Source organism: Nomia melanderi, chromosome 1, assembly GCF_051020985.1.
Source record: "Nomia melanderi isolate GNS246 chromosome 1, iyNomMela1, whole genome shotgun sequence".
In the NCBI taxonomy this organism is placed as follows: domain Eukaryota; kingdom Metazoa; phylum Arthropoda; class Insecta; order Hymenoptera; family Halictidae; genus Nomia; species Nomia melanderi.
In genome coordinates this window covers 20,067,087-20,091,144 of record NC_134999.1, presented here as the reverse complement: position 1 = coordinate 20,091,144, position 24,058 = coordinate 20,067,087, and the positions used below count along the sequence as shown (strand labels likewise).

At 48.3% G+C, this 24,058-nt stretch overlaps 2 protein-coding genes across 12 annotated transcripts in view; one reads left to right on the top strand and one right to left on the bottom strand.

Annotated features, from left to right (window-relative positions):
• LOC116432686 (uncharacterized) overlaps positions 1–24,058 on the bottom strand; it is a 240,693-nt gene that overhangs the window by 64,224 nt on the left and 152,411 nt on the right. Inside the window, exon 13 of one of the 3 annotated variants that reach the window (XM_076368342.1) lies at positions 11,326–11,344. The exons of 1 other annotated variant lie outside the window; for it this stretch is intronic. The gene's annotated coding sequence lies outside the window, so the exon portion shown is untranslated. Of the gene's footprint in view, positions 1–11,325; positions 11,345–18,285; positions 18,304–24,058 lie in introns of those variants that run through there. One more of the 3 variants, XM_076368339.1, reaches the window with a different exon arrangement.
• Positions 1–24,058, top strand: part of LOC116432708 (protein kinase C-binding protein NELL1) — an 85,463-nt gene that overhangs the window by 3,362 nt on the left and 58,043 nt on the right. The gene's annotated exons all lie outside the window — the stretch shown is intronic.

Below are 24,058 nucleotides of genomic sequence, written 5' to 3'. Positions count from 1 at the left end.
GCTCTGTTTCGCGATTCGCCAGCCCCGGCCGTGTCCGCCTCCCGTCTTCCCTTCCGCGCGAATGTCCTCGACGATCTTTCCGCTCGGCCGTTGGAGCCGGCCACCGGCCGCGGCGTGGTCTCTGCGCTCCGAGAATCCTAGGACCGCAGGGAAAATTGGGTGAAATTCATTAAGAGAAAAGGGGATAGCGAGCGGTGCGCTAATTGCGGATGATTCGCAGTCAGCGGAGCGCGCGCGGACCCCGGCCGTGTGCATTCAGCTTTTTAGGTCGGCTTCTTTCTCGAAGAACCACTCAAGCAAGTCTGACAGTGACCATATGACGCATTGCGTCAAAATCCAGTGCCGTGGAAAACTGTTGCGCGAGATGTTCGTACCGGTCCGCCCGTCCCCTAAGCCTCGCCAATCGATTCCCTTTCTTTCGCTCTTTTTTTGTCCCAGTGTTTCCTCGTTTCTCTTTTCTTTCCTCTCCTTCTATTTTTCGTCGGTACAGTTCACTCTCTTTCGAATCACGCGCACACACACACATACACACACATACACACGCTCCACGGTCTCGTTCCGAACGAACGGCTGATGAGGAATCGATCTTGCCCGTCGGTGGTCGCGTGGTATTGTACCGTCTCTCCCGGTGCTCGGGCATATATTACCCGGGATTCGGCCTGAAAAATATTTCGTGCGACCAATCTGATAGAAAGCTTCGCTCGGTGCGTTCGGAGCTCCGGAGTTTCGGGTATTTTCAGTTTCATGCCTACGCCGGACGAAAGTTCGGGACCGCTCGCGCGCGAGCCGATGCTCGTGAAAGATATATACATGTCGAGCCGATTGCGGGGATTTGTATAAGCCCAGAAATGAGAGACTCGGCGAGCGTTCGCTTTGAGAAAGTTCGTCACGATATGTAATTTCATTAAAAAAATTGGAGCGGTTCCAAGCGTTCGAGGGAACACGCCGGAGCTTTTAAATTATTTAGGCGTTCGGGATAATTTATCGGGAGATAAGCGGCTTAAAACTCCCGAGGAACGTGCATTCGAAAAACTCGCTTCATCGAGCCACGGATTTCTGCGCGGTAACCGCTCCAATAAAAAATCCATCGCGTATCGCGATATAACGATCAACGCGACGATTATTCCCATTAAAATTCAATCCGGTCCGTTTCGAGAATCGAATATAATACCGAATCGAACGGTTCACGGTCGTGCGAGGCTGCTGTCACTTTCCCAAAGACGTAAAAGGTGTTTCCCAGTGGAAACACCTTTGTCCCTATCGCGGGGCCCGTGTTTTCCTTTCCCTCCCCCTCCCGTCCCTCGGTTTCGTTGCTGACTCGTTCCGGTCGAAACGTGGCGTGTGGCCCGTAGACATCGCCGAGCCGCACCCACGCGCGCTATTTATCTCGTCGTCTGCCGATGCCAAGTGCCAAGAGTGTATTTTTTCGCATACCGTTCTCCTCTCCGTCCTCCCTTCTCGCGGTCCCTCTTCCTTTTTCCCTCGCCACCTCGCCCCCATCCCTCGGCCCGCCGTCGGTCGGTCGGTCTCTCTTCTATTCGTCTATCCGTCTATTTCCGTCCATCTCTATTCCGCTTTCCATCGCGCCACCCGTCCGCGCGCACACCACGGGGCTCCCCCCGCGTCCCGCCGCCGCGCCGCGCCGCGTCTTTTTCCACCGGATCCACGAGAAAACAGCCAGAAACACTAAATCGTATCGAAGGAAACGCCGCCGCCACTTCTTAAATTTAGATATTTTCGAGGAGGAACCGCCTCGCGTCGCCGCGCCGCGCGATTTCGGGAACGGAGGGAGGACGATCGCGCGATAGACTCCTCTTGGATTAGTTACTGGCCTTGGACAGAATCTTCGATGTGAATGAATCGCGAGCGAACGGAACCGGCGGGCTTAGCACCGTTTCTTTTTCTGTGGATCGGGAACCGTGACTTTTTCACCGTCGCGTCGGCTCGGAGTAATTTACGTGGATGCACTGCAAATGAACCCCTCGCCTTACGATTCGTTTCGTCTCAAACGTCCCTGCTTACGCTATTTCACTTTCTGGCAACTCTGTGGCACAACTGTTGCAAAACAAACTCGAGTTTGTCGAACAGGTTCAATTGTGTCTATTCGTAAAGGTAATACAATCATTTTCGTCGCAACGTTTGCTTGTAGAATAATCTGTAAGTCACGCACGGAGAACACGCATGGCGAGTAATTTCTACAAGGTGTTAATGAAGTTTGTTACCTACTTTAGAACTTTGGACGAATTTAATAGGAGAGTAGAGTAAAAGAGCTGACTGGAAACAGACGTGGCGAAGGTTAACGAAGAGAACGAGTGTGATTGGTTTGTTTCGGAATAAATTATTCCGGAACGAATGTTCGATATTAATGCTATCCTCGGTTACCGAGAAAATCTGTCGTCATTGCCTGCTTTATTTGCAATCACCGGTATCTAGATTTTCCAGCGCATTCATACTTCAGCGTGCTTCACAGTTACGTCCACTTCAATTCCTCGGCTGATTAATTTCCAAGCGATAGCGTTGTCCATGTTTTCCCTCGCTGTAACGATTTTACGACCGGCGAGTCCCGCTGGCGGCTCCGGGTAATCCATTTACGTAAGAAGTGGCCGAGAGAAAAATTCCTCGCCGAGGAGTCAAGCGGATTCGATTACCTTTGCCGAATGAACTGATTATAAGGCGACGGAGCAATTTTTCTTGCTCGCCCTCTCCCAGCGATGGCTTCGCCCTGCTTGCCTCGTGATGAAGATGTATCCGATTGCTCGAATGCTCCTTGGATTAATATCCATCCCTAAACTGTCGTAACTTCGACTATCTTTCATCATACTCCCCCGTAGAAAGCTTACAGAAAAGTTTCTCAAACGTTCCACGCACGAAACACGAAGAATATTCGACTTCCGTGATGCAGAAAGCTCCTAAATAATTATACGTCATCGTTCGTCCGTTCGAGATCGATACCGAAAAATCCTCGCCACTTCAGGGAAGCCATTGTTCCCCGGGAAACACGTCGGAAATAAATGGTAATGCGCGCAGATAAGGCGCGCCGGATCTTTCCAGGGTGAACGGTGAACGCGTTCGCCGCGGTAAATGGGAAAATAAATGTTGAACGAACTTCGAGAAATCACGGCGTTGTCCGCGCCGGTCGCGAACTATGAATAGCCCGGTTTCCCTTCGCGTCCGTCATGTTTGCTATTAGCATTGCGTAATCGAACGGTCCCGATTATTCCGGGGTCCTGGCGTCGCGCGAGAGTTTCCCTTCAAACCACGAGTAAATGTAGACTTCTAAGAAAAACCTCGGATTTCTATGAGCCGGCCGCTGACATTCGACGGCCATAATTCTTCCTCGCCGAGGGGTGAGTCAGAGACCATCGGGACACCGTTCCCCTGTCCCCCATCTTGCGAGACACGAGCCGGCACGGCCGATTTTACTTTTATCGTAAATTAGATCCTGCCGGCGTCTGCTAGATCGACACACCTATTTGTCACCCGGTTGTTCCTCGCCGCGAGGCTTCGATCCTCTCCGCCGCCTTCCTTGTTCTCCGTCCCGAGGAACCTTAATTAAGTCGCTCGAACCTGCGCCCGATCTCCGATAGAATAAAGTAGCGACAGTTGCGATTGGGATTGAGACAACGTCTCTTTCCAGCGCGCCGCCTTTGGGACACGGTCAACAGTGTCTCTTCAGATTACGATCGTTTTTCTGTGAACCTGGCTGCGGAAGCGTGGCGGCACGTTGGACGCGCCAGGTAAACGAAGCTGGGACGCTTTTAATAGGGACACGCTGCGAGTTAATTGCCGAACAATATCTTACACCTAGATTTTCGTTCGTTCTATCGCTTAACAATATCGAACTCAAGCTTGAAACATTCTAACCTTCGTCACTATTATATTTCTTTCTTCAACGTTCCACGTTTGACACAAAATAGTTCTCCTAGTTCCTAAAGCACAATCATCGCAGGGAACAATGCACCCTGCCAGCGTCTGATAAATTTCGCCGTTATCCAGCCCGCGTAACGAAATTAATCAACACATCGTCGGGCATTTCGGAGATTGTCCTAAAAATGGTCGAGCGCATTTCGAGATCGACAATAGCAACGATCCGCGTTGGAACCGCTTATTTATCGGTCTGGTTCGTCTCGGGGCGCCGTTAAAATAACGGCCGCAGCCGTTAGCGGCGATAATTCAGCCGATTTTCCCGCGGCGACATTATCGTCGGCGACGTCGCCGTCGCCCGGCACCGTGAAACTTTAAAATGGAACGGAGTTTACGCACCTCGACGCACGCCGCGGTGTGCGCCGCAGTTGTTTTGCGTCCATCATTCCGAAAAAGTTCCTCCGTTTCCCCGGCCGCCAAAAAACACCGGGAGAACGTGCGTCGTCCGCGTGCCGAAACGGAAAATTGTTTTCTCCGTGCCGCCGCGGGGGGAGCGTTAAATCGTGGCTCCCCGTTCCGAGCGTCGCCTTCGCTAACGATCGATCCCGAGCCCCTAATTTCCGAGGAGCACGTTGCACAAACACGCCCCGGCGATATTTTTCTCCTTTGTTTTCCCATGCGACGCGCCGCTTTTCCCTTTATTTCGCTAAATATAAATTCTTCGGTTACACAGGGTGGTTCCCGGCGCCATATAAGGCCGATAGGACAAGTCCTCCGATTCAAGTTGCTTCGGATTCTTCTGTAAACCCTTGACCTATGGTTTCCGTTTCAACCGTGATCGATACAACCACTTTGTCGTTCATCATTCAAGGAGGAGGGAGAGATCATGGATATATTCTATGCACACGGTTGCTCCGAAGTGTAATAATTGATAACGGAGGAATATTTCGTTCGAAGGAATTGAGTGATATCCGTGTTTGTCAAGTTCTGTTCGACATCCTCGCTGCAAGTCTGATACGAGTCGGAAGCTGATGCGGTTAAGGCGATTTTTTAACCCTTTGCACTCGAAAAATTTGTCACTAGAAATATTCAATTTATTTTTATCAGATATAGATGACATTTTTTTAAACTTAACAAGGGATCTATTTAGAAAATAAGGGGGACAATGGTATTTTATTTCCACATTTCACGTATTGACAGATTACTCAAGACTTAGTGTTAAATACGAAATTTTACGGTACGATATTTTCTGAGCTTTGTACATTCTAATGGAATAAATAATATTCTTTTTAGTTACTCAGGGATTTACTATAGAAATTCTTTTTATAGTTTCCGTATATACCGTATAATCATTTCGGAAGCTGAAGCATTAATTTCCTCAATTATTCTTTTATGAACTCAACCGCATTAACCTCTGGTGTTGACGGAGGGACAAAGTGAAAGCAGCAGGAATACATATTTAGCAGATTATTCCTTGCATTTTCATTTAGGTAGCCTTTGAACCCGAGGAACATTTTTCTAGGAAGCACATAAATTCCCTTGCACTATTGTTGCGCGAAGATCTGATTAGCTATTCATAGGTGTAACCGATTGCCCATTAATAACCCGGTAATCGTGGCTCCTCGCGGCGTCTTAATGTTCCCTTCGCGAGTTCTTTTGTCAGAAGAACAATATTGTTCCACGTACAGGGCGATCGGTGGCCGTCCCAGGCGAGCCACAAATGTTCCTTGTTTTGAAACTTTTCGCGACACGTTTAAGGGCCTCCTTTGTCCGCGTCCCGGCGCCAGACCAGCGAATGCTGCTGGTTTATTGTAATGGTTTCGCACGTTTACAGTATGATCATTGTACGCATCCGTCGTCCCGAGTGCCACCATTCTGTGCTGAATAAACGAACGGGGGGGGGGGCATAATTCAGCCAGGCCATAATGGGACGGTAATTAGATGCCATAGGCCCGTGCGAACTGGGCTTAATTCCGAAATCGATCCCCGAACCACGGTATTGTCGTCGAACAATATTCTCCACCTATCGTTCGAAACGATGTTAATTCCACTGTAATTCATAACGATGCTCTAATTTGCTAAAGAACCTTTGGGGATACTCAACATTCTGATTATACGTAAACGACTCTAATATTGCAAAGATTTAAAGCGATTCAATTGCTCGAATACAGTTGTAACAGAAAAATCGACGTCAGAATGCGTTTAGCGCCACAGTTAACTAGATAATGTAACGCAAGGACTACGATATCGAATCATCAATGATTTCCGATAGAAGAGCGTTACACAAGATCCCCGTAATCGACGCGTGAACGGGGACACGGTCGATTGTTATTCGATTCGAATTCGATCGAACGACCCTGAGCCGCGACTCGTCTCGCCTCGGTCTTCCGTTTCCAGCCGGGTGATTCCCGCGCTCGAGTTTCGTCGAAGAAACGGATTCCGCTTATGTAATCGAGTTCGATTCGCGGCTTTCGGTTTGTCATCGCGTCAGCGGCCGTCAGTCCGTCGTTACTCAACAGCCCGGCGGTTCGCACGCGTTTCGCCGCGGCCGAGTCACGTGCGCGAGTAATTTCACTTTGTAATCGGGAATTCGTCATTCTGTCGCGAACGGATCAACGACTGGAGGAACGAAGATCGAGATCGAGATCGAATGTTTCCTCGAACCGTGACCGAATGATTTCGAGAATCGGAGATCGAGGATCGAGGCTCTCGAGGGCGTGCTCGATTATAAGATCTCTGCCCGGCGGAACGGGGCCGCGTAACTTTTCCCGTTGCGCCGCGGAGGGGACCACTTTCTCTGAAAGGACGCATTATCGTACCTGTCACCGCGGGTTTCCATTCCCTCGCCGAAGGGATCCGTTTTTTCCTCTCCATTGTCGCGGCCCTCCGTCGAACTGGTTTGGAAATGCCGAAAGGGCAACCCTTTCCCGCCCCGTACAAAAGACGGCGACCCGAATTCAGGACCTGGTTTCGGCCGGTTCCACGCGACCTCGAAACCCGAACGCACGATGCACCGATGAATACAGAAACTCACGCCCACTCGTGCGAAATCACCCTTCAATCTCCGGTAGAACGGCCTTCCGTTCGATTCTACGAAATTACTCGCTCGGATTGGACGAATTCAGCGCTGGAACTACCAGGACGGCCCAGTCTTGATTTCTTCAATTCGCAATTATTAGAAAGACAACAGATGCTTCTATGAGGAATTATTAAAAAATTGATGAAATCGATTCAGCGATACGCAAACTGAATTGTAAATCAATCCGTCTCAATGGACGCATTCTCCAAGTTCCTATAGAGGGATTTCGAAAGGTTAACTCGGTGGATTTAGTATCAATAAACGTACTATCTTGTCGACAATATGATCTAGCAGAAGCTATATTGTTCCCTTTATTATTTCATCGATAACAATTCACTGGAACCTTCCAATTTTCTTTACCGTTTCATCATCAACACGATCCAGTAAGAAACAAGTGACTTTTCCCTAAGAATATCACTAGAGACGAAGTTTCTCCCATCGTCCACTGATCACCACCGACGAACCGGAGCGACAGGTTCGTTATTAATGCAACTACGGGACTGCTGCCCCGAAAAAAAGTTCGCCCACCCCTATTATCCAGCGAGTTAGGTCGCCAACCCCCGGCCACCACGTTCCTTGATCCCAATTAGCCAGTGATTCACGCATCACAGCCTTGAACCACCTATCCGCGCGGCCATTAATTAAATGACGCTAAGTTCGAGGGTAAAGAAGAAGCGGGCGCGACGCGTAGGTCGGCCTGGTGGGGGCAGACACCTGCGGGCCGCTGGCCACGGAAAAAAGGTCGAAAAATGGACAATGGCGTTGTATGACAGCTGGTGTCACGGGTGGTGGTCCGACCATGTGCTCCGTGCACGCTCGACGAGGTCCGTCTCTCTCTCTTTCTCTCCCTGTCGGCCTGCTTCGCACCCTCGCTCGTGGTCATGGTGGAGTACGCGACGATCCGCGTGGCTATTGGCCACCTTGGTTATTGATTTCGCGATTAAATTCGTTTCGCGGCGAGTAACAGCATTCCGCGTAGAGATTACCGACTCCGCCGGGCCAAAGCTTCTTTCCGAGAAGCGAAATTGACTTACTGCAATAATCGCGAGGGTCACGTGAGGGCCGGGCTAAAACGGAGACGGGGCAGGACGACCATTCCGTAATTGCCAGGCCTTCCCAGTCGCACGTTATGCGCATAGATATCGGCCATGTCCCTCCTGCTTTCCTACGGCCATTCCGGGGAATCGGAATTTATTGTACAGGCTGGCACAGAAGCGGCGCGTCCTGGGATATTCGAGATTTTGCGTGACACTAGTGCTACCAGGTCAACGCGATCAATCTCTAATTTCTTCCTTTAGAATATATTGCGAAGGTGATGCTTCTTTAACTCTTTGAACTCTTCAGGCTCCAATATTGCAGCAGTTCTAATATTAAATATTTCAATGAATCTTAAAGAAACTACCCTAAAATTATTCGATTTTCCACACATCCAAATTTTGTACTAAGGAAAATAAAAGATTGAAGAAATGTTATAGCATTTCTCATTTTCGCTAGGAATACTATAAAATTTAGTTGCAGTTGCCGATTACAAAACAACCTGGAGTGCTAAGGGTTAAGAAGGGATTAAAGTTCATTTGAAATGTTAAGGAATTCAGGTTGAAAGCTTCTACAAGGAAATTTTAGGAAGACTGTAGATGAATGCTTATGAATAGGTCAGCTGTGGGGTTGGCAATACTTCAGAGCGAAATTCTCTGAGAATAATCGTTCCCCGAATGACGAACACTAACTCAACACTGATCCATATTCCCGATAAACAATATTCAAGACAGACATTATCATACAGAACCGTGCAATCTTAACGAATCCGAAAACCTGTTCAAAAATCGCCTCGAACCAATTCCAAATCAAACCATCTTCAATACCAATCACCCATTCATCAAAGAAATCAATCTCCACAGCGAAGATACTCGAAGATACTTAACCCGCGAACTACCTAACAATCGCCACTGTCTTCAAGCAACATTCCCAAGCGTCTCGCAGTGTGTCGCTTATGGACGACGCTGTACTGCCAATTCAGATGCGGTCGCGATTCTAGGTGGCCATGCGATCGTGGCGTAGCTGAAGTTACCAGTGGTGGTGGCGATGGTGGCAATGCTTCCGGCGGTGGTGGCGACTGCGTTGGCGGCGGCGGCGGCGGCGGCGGTGGAGGAGGGCGCTTCGACTGGTCGTTCTGGGAGGGTTGCATAATACACCGACCATCGAGCTGCCAGGGCGTTGACTTTGCACGGCATTACGTTTCTTACGCTTTGCTTCTCCCCCATTGCTAATATCGGTCCCGTTGCTCGTCTTTTCGCTCGAACCCCCGGATTACGGGCACGGGAGCCGGGCCGGCCATGCTTTTTCCTTTGATTACCGGCGTCTGGCGTTGAGTCACCGCCGACCACGCGAATTGTCATCCTGCGCCCACCTTTTATCGTTCTCTCCATCATCTCGGCCGCGAAATTTGTTCGTCCCGGCCGCGTCGCAACCCCCGCGCCGTTCTCCGAGGGGACTCATCCCGGTAAAACTGCGAGCCACCCTCCGCGGTTTATTTTTTATTCATGCCGGAGGATCGTTCCGTGGATCGTCCGGCAACCGCTACTTTCAATTTCAACGGAGTTACATCACCGGCGGACAGTGAGTAACGCCGCTGTTTGTCGAATAAGGGGTTGTATAACCTGATGAGCAATAAGCTTTCAGGGCGTTGAATATCTGCCACGCTGTTTCTGTCCGTCCGCCGCCGCCGCCGCCTCCGCCCCTCGCTCGCGTCCGGCCAGTGTCGTTGCTCCTGTTTGCACACCCTTAATGCACTTAGCAAATGCGAAAACACTTTGTTCTATAATTCCTCTCGCGAGAGGAGGAACGCGGAATTACGACGACGGGGGATTGATATTACTTCTTAACCGTTTGCCGTTGGAGACTATCTGTCGTCTAATTCGATAGGAAATTAGAAACCCTCGTATATTCTAGTTATTTAACCAGTTAACTGTGGTAGTTGGAGAAACCTCTCGTTCTCGCGCAATAAAATAAAAAAATGTGTGTACTGATCGTGTACTCATCGAACGCAGGACGAATGCACGTAGAGTATACTTTAATGAAAGATCAAAGCGAAACAAAGAATTATATGTTCATGCGAAGAAATAAAGAATTCATCAAGAATTAGTATCATGTCAAGCTTTATGATGTGTATACTCGTCAAACACAGTTAACTGGTTAATGGTAATCAGTTGTAGTACTATATTGAACTTTGTATTCGAGTAAAATAGTTGTTCGATCCATGGCGTCACGCTTCTCTACGTTGCTCGCGAGGAATTTGATCGATATCTCATCAGCGGAACGGCGAATATTTATAGCGGAAACGCTTCGGGTGCAAAGGGTTAAGTCCTTCTTTTCGAGGATTACCGGCGGATGAATTCGAGCGATATTTATGCGCACTATTCCGGCAGGACTCGTATCGCCGATTCTCTCGTATCGAATCTCCTCTGCGCGCGTCGCTTCACGTAATACCTCGTAGCACACGATCGCGAGCGTCCACGGGTACCGTTACGAGGAATCCTAAATTCAGGCTTATTGATTGGCGATGACGGTGCTGTTTCTTTTATAGTGCGACGCTGCCGCGAGACGGGACTGAATTTCCTTGGGCATGAAATCAGAATCCTCGCTGACCTCGCGTGACCCGTCACTTTTCCCCGCTCCGCGCGGACATCCATTGCACGACGGGAATGCCTGTTTCGCTCCGAGGGCGTTGCAGTTCTCGCGAAGGTTCCGGCTAAGAAAGATGAAACGAAGATGAACAGGCAGTATTCCGTTGGCCTGGATTCGTCGACTATTCGAGAGTTACAGTCCCTTCGGGATATATTCCCTCGAGCTTTTTCCAGTCTCGCTTCGATCTCCGTAGGATATTGATTCTTATCGGTTCACCGAAGGACCACGATCATCCTGCAATCCACTTACCCGACGTTTCCTCGTGTTGCTCGGTAGCTCGTAAGGATCTATGGGGTCGGAGGTATCCAGTCAATTTGTCAGTCAACTGTCGGAAACGCCGATAACGTGTTTTCTTGGGAATCGAGCGTGGGGAAGATACGGATTCGACGAGTCGGCGGCGCGTTAGGTCATAGGTCGCGAAACGTGTTATCACCCGGCTGGTTTACAGGGAGGCTTAGAACATTCAGCGAAGTCAACGTCCTGCCAATTACGTTCGAACGTCCACGTTCCTCGCGTGAGATAGCACGCTATCGAATTCCATTTTGAAAGGAATATTATCGCAGAATTCAGAATCCTCTACTTTTCGACTTCTATCGAGCAGCATAATCCATTGGAATCTCGATTCTACGTTCCACCGATGAACTCACGAGATTCCCATCGAACCGAAGCAGATCGTCCCGCGCTGTCGATCGGATTCCGACCAATGTCTCCATGCGCCTATAAAAAAAGGCAGCGGCTATTTATAATACGCGACGGCAATTACCGAAATTGAAATCTCATTTCGTGCCGCGCAGACCGTAGGAGATCGTCGCGGGTTAACAGGTCCGGATGGCTGCGGCCACCATAAATCCGTCTGGCGGGCGACGAGAGTGCCATTTTTTAATAGCCGCTCTACGAGACAGTCTAGCCCACCAATCTCGCTGTAATCGAATCAGCGGGGCGACGGCGCGGCAGACTCGTGTCCCATTAAATTCCCCTAAACGATCCGAAACGCGCGCGAGACGGCGCGGGTCGTCTTCGACGCGTGTGGTCGCGGCTCGTGCACTCGGACACAGGACGGCCTAACTTCGGTGGTCGTTGTTTAAAGGGGAAAAAAGAAGGAGGAAAGAAAGAAAACAAACGGCGAAGGGGAAAAAAAAGAAGCCGAAGCACAGCCGGCGAATGTCTCCGCGGAGAGGCAGGAGACAATCGACCTTTATATACCCCGATGACCCTCGTATATATATGTCCTCGCCTGGATGTCATATTACTTATTGATATCAACGGAATCCGATGCGTGGTACAGAATGCGCCCGGCCGTCCGGACCGGGTGCCGCCCGGCGCTCTTAAATGGAAGTAATATTGGCCGGCTGATTTGGCAGTGGATCAAGCTGGCGGTGAATCAAGCCCCGTTTCTTTGTGCCTCGACCGCGTCGCGCCGCGCCGCGCCGGTCCCCGTGGCTACCGCACAATTCGAATCCGAATTCCCCGATGGTGATGTCACGATTTGTATTGGCGAGAATTCGCGGCCGTGAGAACACCGAAACTGACCCGGCCCGGCCGGCCCGCCCTCCCTTCGTTCTTTACCGACGCACGTTTTCTCGCCGCGCCGCGCGATTCAATTAACCCTTTCGATACGCGCGACGTCCGACCGCTGGGACGGCTGCGTCGAGACACAGGAACACGAGAAGTTCCTTAACCTCCCGGGACCTTTTCATTTCGACCGGCCCAATTGAGAGTCTGCTGTCCGATTTGAATTTGAATTTCGAGGTGGACCATCGCGGGAGAAAGGGTTGATACTATTAGCGAAGGAAGATACTGTTTTCGGCGATTAACCCTTTGGCGTACTATTTACTTTCGTTACTAAGCTCGTGTAATATTTTACTATCGACGATTTGTAAGAAATACAAAATTTTCTACGTCAGGTGGAAATTTCATTTGAAGATGATACATTGATAATAGTGGAATAGTTGTTTGATCCGTGGGTAATGAACAACGTTGATTCTTTTAAATTAGTTTACAAATCATCACGAGCCTTACTCGTCATTGTACGGCAAGGGGTTAATTATTGAACGATGGAATCTGAATGGTTTCAAAGCATAACTGATGTAAGATAGAATTTCTACTCGAAGGGATTAGTAAATAAGGCATCGATTATTTTTCATAGGATTCAATGATTGCTGATACAAGTTTCCAAGTGTGTAATCTATTTCTTGAAAGAATAGTAGTTCGAAATTGTACGATAGAGCGGACTATTATAAGATCCAAGGGAAACGCTCGTCTCGGTAACCGGTACAGGTTCAGCCTAATTGCTTGATCCCTTCGAGACCGTTCCCTCGAATAATATTTGAACGAAAAGAAATTGCATAGGTGAGGCAGCTAGAGTCGAGTGACCTCCTGCCCCCGGCCTATCACCCCTTACATCCACCGTTCTCCTCGTGGCACCCTCGTGGCACACGTCCCTCTCCCCTCTGCGCGCCTTGCCGCTGCCCGCCGGCACTCCGAGCCACCCCGCCGCAAGCCCAGCTTTTTCTCGGGGGTTCATCGATCGCCCCCAATCACCCACACCTGCCATCTTGCCTCTCTCTATCCCCTTAAAAGCCCGAAAGCTTTCTTACCTCCTCGACTACTCGTTTCCTTTCTCTCGATTCACTTTTCCCTCTCGCTCCCGGACGAACCGAACCATCCCTTATTGGCTCCTCGCGGGCTGTGGCTTCGAATTTTCCTCCCTTCGCCTCTTTCTGTAGATTTACTTCTCCCTGGAGGGTGGAGTTTCTTCGACTCGACTCGAGATTAATCGCGGAGATCGAGGGGAGGTCGCGAAATTTATTTTTTTGGATGTTTTGGGTATTTTTATTTAGTAATTCAGCAGTGAGAGTTTAGATTGATTAATATTGAGATCGATGTTTACGTTGGTTAATGTTTAGATCGATTATTATCTTCCACGCAATTGGACAGTATTTTCAGCCGATGTTCCGTTTGGGAAAGGAAAACACTCGGTGTTTGAACTTTGATTCACGTCGGCTGCAACGCTCTTCCGTTTTCGTCTCACAGTTTCCCCACATTCTTTCAGTTCTTCGAGCACCACCTCGGCCTCGGTCTCTTTATCTTCTGCAAACACAAACTTTCATTTCAGGGCTTTGTTCTCCTCATCCCTTATTCCATTCCCGGATCGCTCGGCTGTGATTCCTCCTCACTTTCCATCGAAATTAGTTTTCCTTCCCTCCGACGCGCACCTCGGCTCCCCTTCAAAGTAGTTCGCCGAGTTTATCGTGGGAGGCGCGTTGCAATTCTCCTTTTCATAACATCCATCTAGGAATCTTTTCTCCCGTCATTTCTACAGAAACTTTTAACTGCTTTATTTACCAACAAAAATGTTTCTCGTGCTTCCCTTTCTACTGTGTACAGTGTTGATCATTTCATTTACTAATTTCCTTCTTCACTTCATTTACTAATCCCCTTAAAACTACAAGATTGATCACGCCTATAATTTTTAAAATCTCCTATATAATCCAGATATATAGAATCCAATCTATCTACACGCCATCTCACTAATCCAGATATGTACAATCCCTCTAACCCTTTCGCTACGGCAAAATTTTGCATTGATACATATTCCAAGAAACTGTATCGAAACCACAAAAACATTGAACCGAACAAAATAAAACCAATCTAAACTAATCACATTTCCATAATACACGACTAACAATACAATTGTTGAATTCGAATATACTCACGTCAGATCTAAGCGAGCTTCACTGCAATTATTGTAACATTTTACAACAGTAACCAAGGGGTAAATCTAGATATACAGTATCTCTCCAGAATCTACATACAGTCTTCTTCGAATCTATCGACGAAACAAAGCATACCCAAAACATCGTCCACGTTACGTCTACAGTACATCGAATGAATAATCCCGCGAACAATCCCGAAAAACGCAGCGATACAAAGATTTCGGCAATCACCGCGTTGCCAGCCGCTGAAATCGCAATTGCCGCGAAAGTGGCGGTCGAATTAGGGGCCATCGATGCGTCGAATATTAACGACCGTCGGCAGCGGGAGCAGCAATTGCTGTTAATTACCCGGCACGCATCCTCGCGTCAATTGAGGCTCGTTTCTGCGCCACCCTTCGGGTTCGCCACCGTTCGGTTCGCCGCTCCGACACACGCTCCGCGGAGCCACACGCATTTGGTAAGGTCACGGTCGCAGCGGGCTTCAGAAATTTCAGTCTCCGGCACTCGGCCCGATACGCCGCCCACCGCCGCTGCCTAGGACCGCGCCACTCCATTCCAACCCAATTCCTTTTCTTTCACGAGCCTCCCCCGCGAGCGACGCCTGGACGATTTCCAACCGGTCGGTCGATCGGACGGAAATTAATTTTCATGGGGCGAGGCCTGACCCTGCGGAAAACACGGAAATCGAAACGGTCGGCCGAGGACGACCCCTGCGACCCCGATTTCCTAGGAGGTCCGCAGCTGTCGGTGTGATTTTCTTGGATCAAAGGTCATTTTCAATTTGATTCCAGCGAATTTCTCGTTCACGACATGGATCCCGCGTCCGAGCGATGTAGCGCTGTTTTCTGACATCAGATATTGCTTTCGATCGAATTGGAACGAAGCTTTCGTTGGAAATAAGCGTTCTAGCGTTGCTCGGAATTTTTCTGAGATTTCTAGTTCGAGGAAACGAAATTATTTCTAGATGAGCATGATTTCGAATGATATTTTCCAGCGATCGGTGCTCGCGAAGTCGATTTGTTTGGGACGCTTATAGATTGTTTGTGTGGCTCGCATCGAATTAATTACCGCGGGAAGGAACTGGCGATCGACTTTGCATGCGGAATATGCAGAATGTCGCGTGAAAGAGCGACAGGGACGCGCCGATCGCGAGGGAAATGGGGAACAGTCCTCGCTTCGCAGTTCATGAAATTGTGCCCCGTACCGTGCTTTATCTTCGATTGCAATTTTACGAACGCAACGGCACGATCAAAGATATTCCGAACCAAATGTATGGAATTATACGATCGTGACATAGAAATAGTTGGACGCGAACGAAACTAGACCATCGCGTGGAATTGAACGCGCGGTAGGTGAAAAAAACTCATGTGCCACGGGGCCGTGATAAGCGTTCACGTTACCGGGCATTTCTCCACGGTGCCCCATACCGCTATGGCACCGATGAGGGTAGCAGATTTACATTTACCATGCGATAAAGGGCCTATATCTACGGCTCCCTTCGGTCCGATTAGATACGTCAGAATAATTTGCTTCAAATTTATCAGTTATGCTAATGCTTTAGAGTCAAAAGGGAACGGTCGCATGATTCGGAAGCGAAACTATACACGTATGCCTATAACATGAATGAAACTTACGTTGAATTGAATAATTTTAGCATTCCGATACCGACAAGAAAGAGCACATGGTAATAGCGTACTAATGGCGGCCATGAGTATCCTAACCTAAAAACGATTGTCCCTTTCGGTTGAAATTTCTTTCCCCGGAATCCAAGGTTCGCGATGGAATCATCGGAATCGGCAGTTTATCGGAGAGGTCGGTTTGATGAAGTCGTCGAACACTTCCGGTCGCGGTATTCGGCTAGACGTGATACTATATATGGCTCGTGTCCGTCACGCCGCGACGGATACGACGCACGCAATTTTCTAGGTCGACACGACGCAGCAGGGAAGGTCAGGATTGGTTCAAGTCCAAGCGAGTTGATCGTCGTGGCCGTCGGCGTCGACGGGAACGCGTTCACCTCGTCGCTAGTCGATCTATAATTAGCGAATTTCCGCGGAGCGCTCCGCCACTCGCTGGAAAGAGAGGCCGCGCGCCGCGTTTTCTCGCCGGCTTCTTCCTCTTTCGATTAATCAAGGGACACTGTAAATCACTCGCAACCCCGACGCGCACTTTTCTTCGCCGCATAAATAAGAGGTTCGGTCCAGACCCCGACCGAGCACTTGCTCCTGGTCTTAATCTAAAAATACCTGGGACTTAGCCGAGTCTACACGGATCTTAGACCCAACTTGAACGAAACGAACGCCGCGATTCATCGAATTCAATTCAAATTTAACCCACGACTCAGCTATAATTCTTCTTGCGTTAATCGGAGATATTAGATAGTTCCTAGATCAAAGGCTCGAGATTCACAGCGAATTAGGGTACAAAGACAGACCTAGTTCAACGGCGAACAGAAACTTTACTCCAGTTCGATCTAGTTCAACCAAGATTCCAGTTCCCCGCGCGCTAACGGAAGCAACTGGACTACTTGCTACAAATCACGATGATGGATTCAAGATGCAACTAGGAGCTAAAGAAAGACCCCACGTGCCAGTATCCCGAGAGCAAGTTCGATTCGATCCGTCGGAATGTTGGCACAAGGTAACAAGTTCCAAGATTCCATCAAAGTATCTAGAGGCCGACAACACGCCGTCTATCTCAGACGCAAATTCACCGGCCGCCATTATCGCAGCGCGAAGGAGTCCTTCGCGCGGAAGTCGTTCGGTATTCGTAAATATTTGCCCGATGGACTGATCGCATCCACGTGCATATCACGAGCACGGCACACCTTCTCGGAAAAGGAGCCGCGACGGTTTATTGACATTACGACTGGTGTTCCGTGTGCGTTGATGCGCGCGCCCATTCTGCTCTCGTTCCTCTCTAGAGGTCTAGAGCAGCGTTTCTTAATTTACGGCCCGCAGACCTGTGGAACGCCGCGAATTCCTCGCACATGGAGCTGGCTATAACAAACGCGAATATCGCCGATGATGTTTTAATCCTTTCGCCGCCGAACGCCGCTGTAATGCCGACTTTGACCCTTCGCGCCTGCAATCGGACACTGAACATGAATAACTTCTTGCTTTCCAATGTTTAACATGGCTCACTCCAATGGAACATCAGACGAAGTGTATCATTAACCTTAATCGGACCACGATGTGGCTTTCAGTCACATTTGAACTTCGTACTCAAATTTTCTTGTTATTTCATATTACACTTCCAAAAGTTTCTTTGGACTTCTAAAATTTCTGTCCTATAAACGATAGCAATAATATTTTAATCATTCCTGTTATTCTCATAAGTGACTGAGAGTCGCATCATTAAGTTAAATATGTGCTTCATCAAATTGATTCAGCTGCTCGAAAAGATTGCCAGTTAGCTGATAATTAATTCGCTCCTCCAGACTTTGAATAATTCGAAGTTTCAACAACTTCTCCGCTAGATCGGCGAAAACGATGATTACAACGCTGGCGTGAAAGCGTTACGATGCGATTCGGTTCTTTTCGGAAAGGAGTATAGAGTTCACCGGTGCACGACGCGGCGCCCGCTGCCGCTTCCTTCTCTCGCCGGCGTCCCACGGCCGCGTTGAGGCTCCGCAGGTGGCCGGATGCCGCGAAAATAGAGGAGCCGAACGCGGACAACGCGGAATCGCGAGGCTGCGTCTTGATTTGGGACGTCATCGAGGCCCTGCGCGTTTATCTCGGCGTTCTCTCGATCTCCGCACTTTTCGGACTCGTTCCAGGTGCTGCGTTCCTCGTGATCCGAGATATGTAACGCGATATATTTAGTCCGGGCAGCCTTGCACTTGAAAATACAACTTACTAGCAACCCTAGAGTCCGCAAGTCCGGCAAGTCGTTTGATTGAATCTCCTTCCATTGACGTGGATTTATAATTGTCTGACATTCGAAAGTATATGAAGCTCACTATATAAGAAAAAGAAAATGAAGTTAGAAGTTAGGATCTTACAAGAAGGCATAAAAATGTTTTTCAATGAAATCCTGAGCATTTGTAGTATCTAGAAATGAACCCTCGTGGCTTTCTCGACGATGGTCTTCCGTTCTTAAGACGATAAATCATATTACAACAATAAAATATAAATTATTTAAATTATATATAATATATAGATAGATGTAATTCAAAGGGAATAAAGAAAAGCGGAGAAACAGAAGAATTTCAAGCATGTAGACTCGGAACTTGCGACCCAGCGTCATAGCTTTTGCTAAAGGCTTCTTCTAATGGTCTATTACATTGACATACAAACTTAACCCTTTGAACTCTGTAGGCTCCAATACTGCACCAGGAATATTAGATATTTCAGTGAATCTTAAAGAAACTACCCTACCAATTATTAGATCCTTCACACATCCAAATTTTGCACTAAGAAAGAAAATAAAAAATCTGAGAAACGTTATAGCATTTTCATTTTCGCTGGGAATACCATAAAAATTAGTTGCAGTTGCTGATTACAAAACCATCTGGAGTGCTAAGGGTCGAAACTCATTTCTCTCCAAAACAGAGGATCGTCGTCAAAGAATCCACGTTTTTTCATTTCTAGACATGAATACTATAACATTCATAGAGTTCCCTTCAAAAACAGATTTATATGTCTAGCTCTCTTGTTAGAGATCCCAAGACTGAGACATATTCAAAATACACAATGCTGTCGATTCCCTGGTGCTCGTTCAGAAACAGGGAAACTATCCAGGTGAAGCAGTGATTTAGAAGTCGCAGATGTAATCTACGCTTCCAAAAGCAGTGAATCGCTACGAGTACGCGTGATTGATAAAACAGATTGTTCCTCCAGCAGCATAACTCTCGTCCCGGCGAGACGCGAGATTCTAAAATCAGATGGAAGAATACGACGCGCACGGTTGCTGCGACTTACACCGAGGAGACGCAACTTTAAAAGTATCGCTCCGTAAAATTAGGGAACCCGCGGGCAGCTCGTTTAGCGGAGAAATAGTGTAGCGAAACCCCGACGATACTCGTCGCCGGGAGTAAAAAAGAAAGGTTCGCGGTGAACGATGCGGCGTGTCTTGACGAGACCGGCGAACTGTTATTTTCGTTGTCAGTTTCAGTATAAATAGAGCCGAAAACGTGGAAGACAATCGGGGAGCGTGGATCCCGGTCCACGCCTTCCTCGTTCGCGAGAATTCTGTTTTGATTCGCCGGCACCACGGGAGAAATGTGGGGAACGACGGGAAGAATTGGAGGATCCCCGAGCTCTTCAATTCTCGTAATTGGACCGAGAGCTTTCGCGAGGCGCGCGGCCGAACGCCTCGGCCGGAGTCGTTTCAATTTTTCGTTCTGGGTTTCGCGGAAGAAATTCCGTTGTTCGGTTTTCTGCGAATCCGGAACGACCGGGCGGCGATCGTTCGTTGGCGCTGTTTTCGGGCTTCGTTCGGTCGTAAATAGAAAAGAATGGGACGCTTAACGATAGAGCCACCGAGCACCGAAGCCGACCGTTGCGTATATTTTTGTACAATTTGTGGAGATACGTGTGCACCGACGTTTTCCCAGCTATTCCGCGTTGGATTGATTCGATGTTGATCTGTCCCTTGGATGTCGACATTTTGGAGATGAAACTTTCATATACGAAATACTAAGTAGCAAACAATTACTGTGTTACTTAACCCATTTGCACTCCATAGGCTTCTCTCAGTCACCACTCGATGTGGCGCAGAAGAATGATGGAGTATAATGTTTAATGTTAAATTTCGCGTGATGCATTAATATGTGAAATATTCAAATAAAACAGCCTCTTTCATATACGAAATGCTAAGTTGTAAACAAAGGATTGTGTTACTTAACCCTTTGCACTCCATAGGCTCCTCTCAGTCACCACTCGATGTGGCGCAGAAGAATGATGGAGTACAATGTTTAATGTTAAATTTCGCGCGATGCATTAATATGTGAAATATTCAAATAAAACAGCCTCTTTCTTCAATTTATGTACGATTTCTCGCGAAGCCAGTTTCAAGAAGTGTTAACTATATTTCATCGGAAAGTGTTGGGTACTTGTAGAAAACTCTCGGAGTGCAAAGGGTTAAATAGCAAGCGATTTAAGTGATGTATAATCCGGCTTCATCTGAAGGTTTTTCTGTACTTGAACGAACGTTCGTCTGCGAAGAGGTAAATCAATGTGTTTAATAGTTTCCCGGAAAATCATCTATGCATCTCGAGGCGGGTGATTTTGAGCAATGTGGTAGCTCTAGCGTTAACGACGGTCGCCGCAGTTCCCGTTCGGCGAAGTGTTGCTCCGATGCGCACATGTTTCCACCGGCGAGGAATGCGGGATGGTTATTTTGCAACATTTGACCGAGCCGAGCTCGTATTTATCTAAATTTACCGGCGGGGCCAGGGTCTTTGTTAAAGTATGAGTTATGGTAGCGCAATCCAACCGGAAACGTCGATCGTAACCCGCGAAACGTTGCAGCATTTCGTTCGAAAACGCTCCCGGGGCGCGCGTGCGCGATCTAGAAGTTACGCCCAGGCTGCACGGGTCGCAGAAAAACTCCGAAACGGCAGTGTTTCGGCCCACGTGGTCCCGAGCTGGTCTAATAAAGTACCAATGAATGTGCTCGGAACTGCTCGATACTCTGTCGTTACGTTTCACAATATAGAACTGTATTGTTCCGTAACATCCATCTATCATTCCGCGCTGCGTAACCCCTTATTCTTATTATCATGTAATTTTACGTCACTCTTTCTCCGTCGAGTCCGTAACATTTCATAACTCTGTAGAAAATCTTAATCGACTCCGGACACCGCGTAAACAGTGGTTAAAATCGTGAACCAAGAAACAAAAGAACTGTCATTCGCGTTGTAAAATTCTATACAATCGTCGTTCCTTCGTGTCCACGTGAAAATAAGACACTTGTACGCGAGTCACTGAGAGTATTTCGAAATTCGCAGTACAATTCTTTCACGTTCATCATCGTTCGTTTGATCATTCTCGATCGCGATTCGATACAATAGCGATCCCTTCGTATCCGCGTGAAGATAAATCACAAGTTATCGGACACTTGTTCGTGCGCGGAGTATTTCTTTCGAGGTTGAAGCGAGAGTTAAGGGACGTAATTCCGTCGGTCCGCTCGGAGAATTAACAGAACCGCAGCGGACAGGACGGTTTCTAGGGATGCAACGCGGAGGATCGAAGGACCTCGGCTTACGTAAAGCTGTTTCGCGCTCGATCGAATTTCCTGGCCACCCGGCGGCGCGCCTCGTACGACCGTATGCGCCTATTACGTCGCCTTTACGATCTCCTCGTAAACGTCCAGGCCCGCGAAATTGATAGACCACTATGTTACACGCACGCACACGGCCAGCACGTCCCATCGGGGCGTCGATGTCTTCTTCTGCCGGGCTGGCCGCGCGATCCGAGCAACGGCATCGCTCTAGCCGGCCGGATTTCCATCGTAAAAGGGTTGACAGCCGCCGGGAATGACAATTCCGCGCTCCGGTCGAACGTTTCTTTATGATAAAGGCGTTCGAAACGCAACAGGAATTTCGAAGCACGTCGGAGGGGGGGTGACAAGGGCCGCCTCGTAACCACGGGCACACGGATCCTTGCAACAAGAATGTATTTTATCTGTCACGTTGCATAGTTTCTGCCCGTTCGACCGTCCACAAATTCCCTTCTGTCTTTCCTGTTCTCCGTCGGGACGGTTTTGCCGAGATATCCCTCATCATTTTTATTGATCTCCCCTCTTTCCCCTGCTCGCATATCTGGAACGAGCTGGAACGCCGCCATCTTGCTACGGCCGCGGAGTACAGTCGAAATCGTTTCCTTATTCACTTCATATAATTCTCATATTCCTCTTTATCACTTACAGAAGTCGTTCAATTAACGTTAAGACGATTCGATGTGCGAACAGCTCTCTACCGCTTCGTTCGCTTATTTCGTACCTACTATTCCACTAGAATAGAATACTACGACTTTGTATTATTACGACTGCTACAAATTCTCCAGATTCTTACGACAGAAAGGTAATATCCTTACTCTAAGAATCATCACTATTCACTTTACATAATTCTCATATTTCTCTCCAGCACTTGCAGAAGTGATTTAATTAACATTAAGACGATTCGACGTGCGAACCGCTCTCTACCGCTTCATTCGCGATCATTTCGTACCTACTATTCCACTAAAATAGAAAACATTCAACTACGACTTTGTAATTACAATTGTTACAAATTCTTCAGATTCTTACGGCAGAAAGATAATATCCTTACTCTATGAATCATCGGTATTCACTTTATATAATTCTCATATTCCTCTCCAGCGCTTACAAAAGTAGTTCAATTAACATTAAGACGATTCGATGTGATAACAGCTCTCTACTTCATTCGCGATTATTTCGTACCTACTGTTCCACTAGAATAGAAAACCCACTGCGACTTTGTATTATTACGATTGAATTCTCCAGATTCTCACGACATAAAGATAATATCCTTACCCTAAGAATCATCGGTACGATTCTATATAAGAAAGACTGTCTACCGTTCGACGATATCATCGTTTCCTGCGATTCGAGTCAGACGCAGACACAAAATGCAGTTTGACGAGCGCCGTCACGGATGAGCTTGCGGCAGCTTCGCATAGAAGCTTCCGAAGGCGAGTCCGAGCGCGCAGAACGTTCCTACGTCGTACGACCGGTGTGTAATCGTTCCGAACGATCGACCGATGATGCTCGCCGAGCGGCTTGATTATTTTCCAGTGATTTTACGAGCGGGACGCGACTCCAGACGCCGTCCAGACGCGAGTGGTCCCAGCGGGGATAAATCTAGCTCGCCTACGCTCGCTGAAACCGCTCGGCGCCGCTCCTCGTAGAACAGGCGCGAAATGATTTGCTGCTACTAGACCCCCGCAGACGACGTCCCCGTCCCCCACCGCTTTGCTCCGCCGCCGGCCCGCTCGCCCGCTCCCCCCCTCGCGCCGCCTATCTCTCGGCGACCCCTGGTTTTCATTTTAAAAATACAACGATCGACGCTTTCGAAACTCAGACCACCCGGCGGTCTCGGAGCCGAAAGGCCGAGGAGCACGTGTAATTGTACAATATTAACCTTCTAATTATGGTTCTTGTACACTGTTACTGGTTTACTGCTTCGAGCGAGGGATTTATGCCCCCCGTGAAATATTCAATTCCCCGGGTTCTATATTCGTTTCGCGGCGAAACACGTCCGAAATAAACGTATCGCGCGCGTACGATCTTCTTTATTGACTCCGCGAGGACCACTTCGAACGCGCCGGCTAACTAACCGATAATTCCGGCTAATGGAATCCCAGTGTCCTAAACGTCGATCACAGAATTCGATTAATCGTAAACGATTCGACGAATGGACATACGAATTGGTGTAAATGTACAAATTAACGTCTATATTAGGTAGGATATATTCGACGCGAGCGTAGGAATCGTCCCAATTCCCGGGAGATCGAACATCCTGTTAGCCGGGAGTTTCGCGAATTAATCACTGTCCGAATTTTAATAACGACCCGACCGCTCGAGTGTTTCGAGGGAAAAACCGCAAACCCGTTCCGGTCGAGCGCGGGTGAAAAAACGGTCCGCTTTAAACGGGTGATTAATGATTCCCGCGAGGAGGGATCAATGGCGGCTGCGAAGTGGTCCACGCGCGCCAAATTCGAAACCGCCAGACGCGATCGCCCGCGGAAAAAAG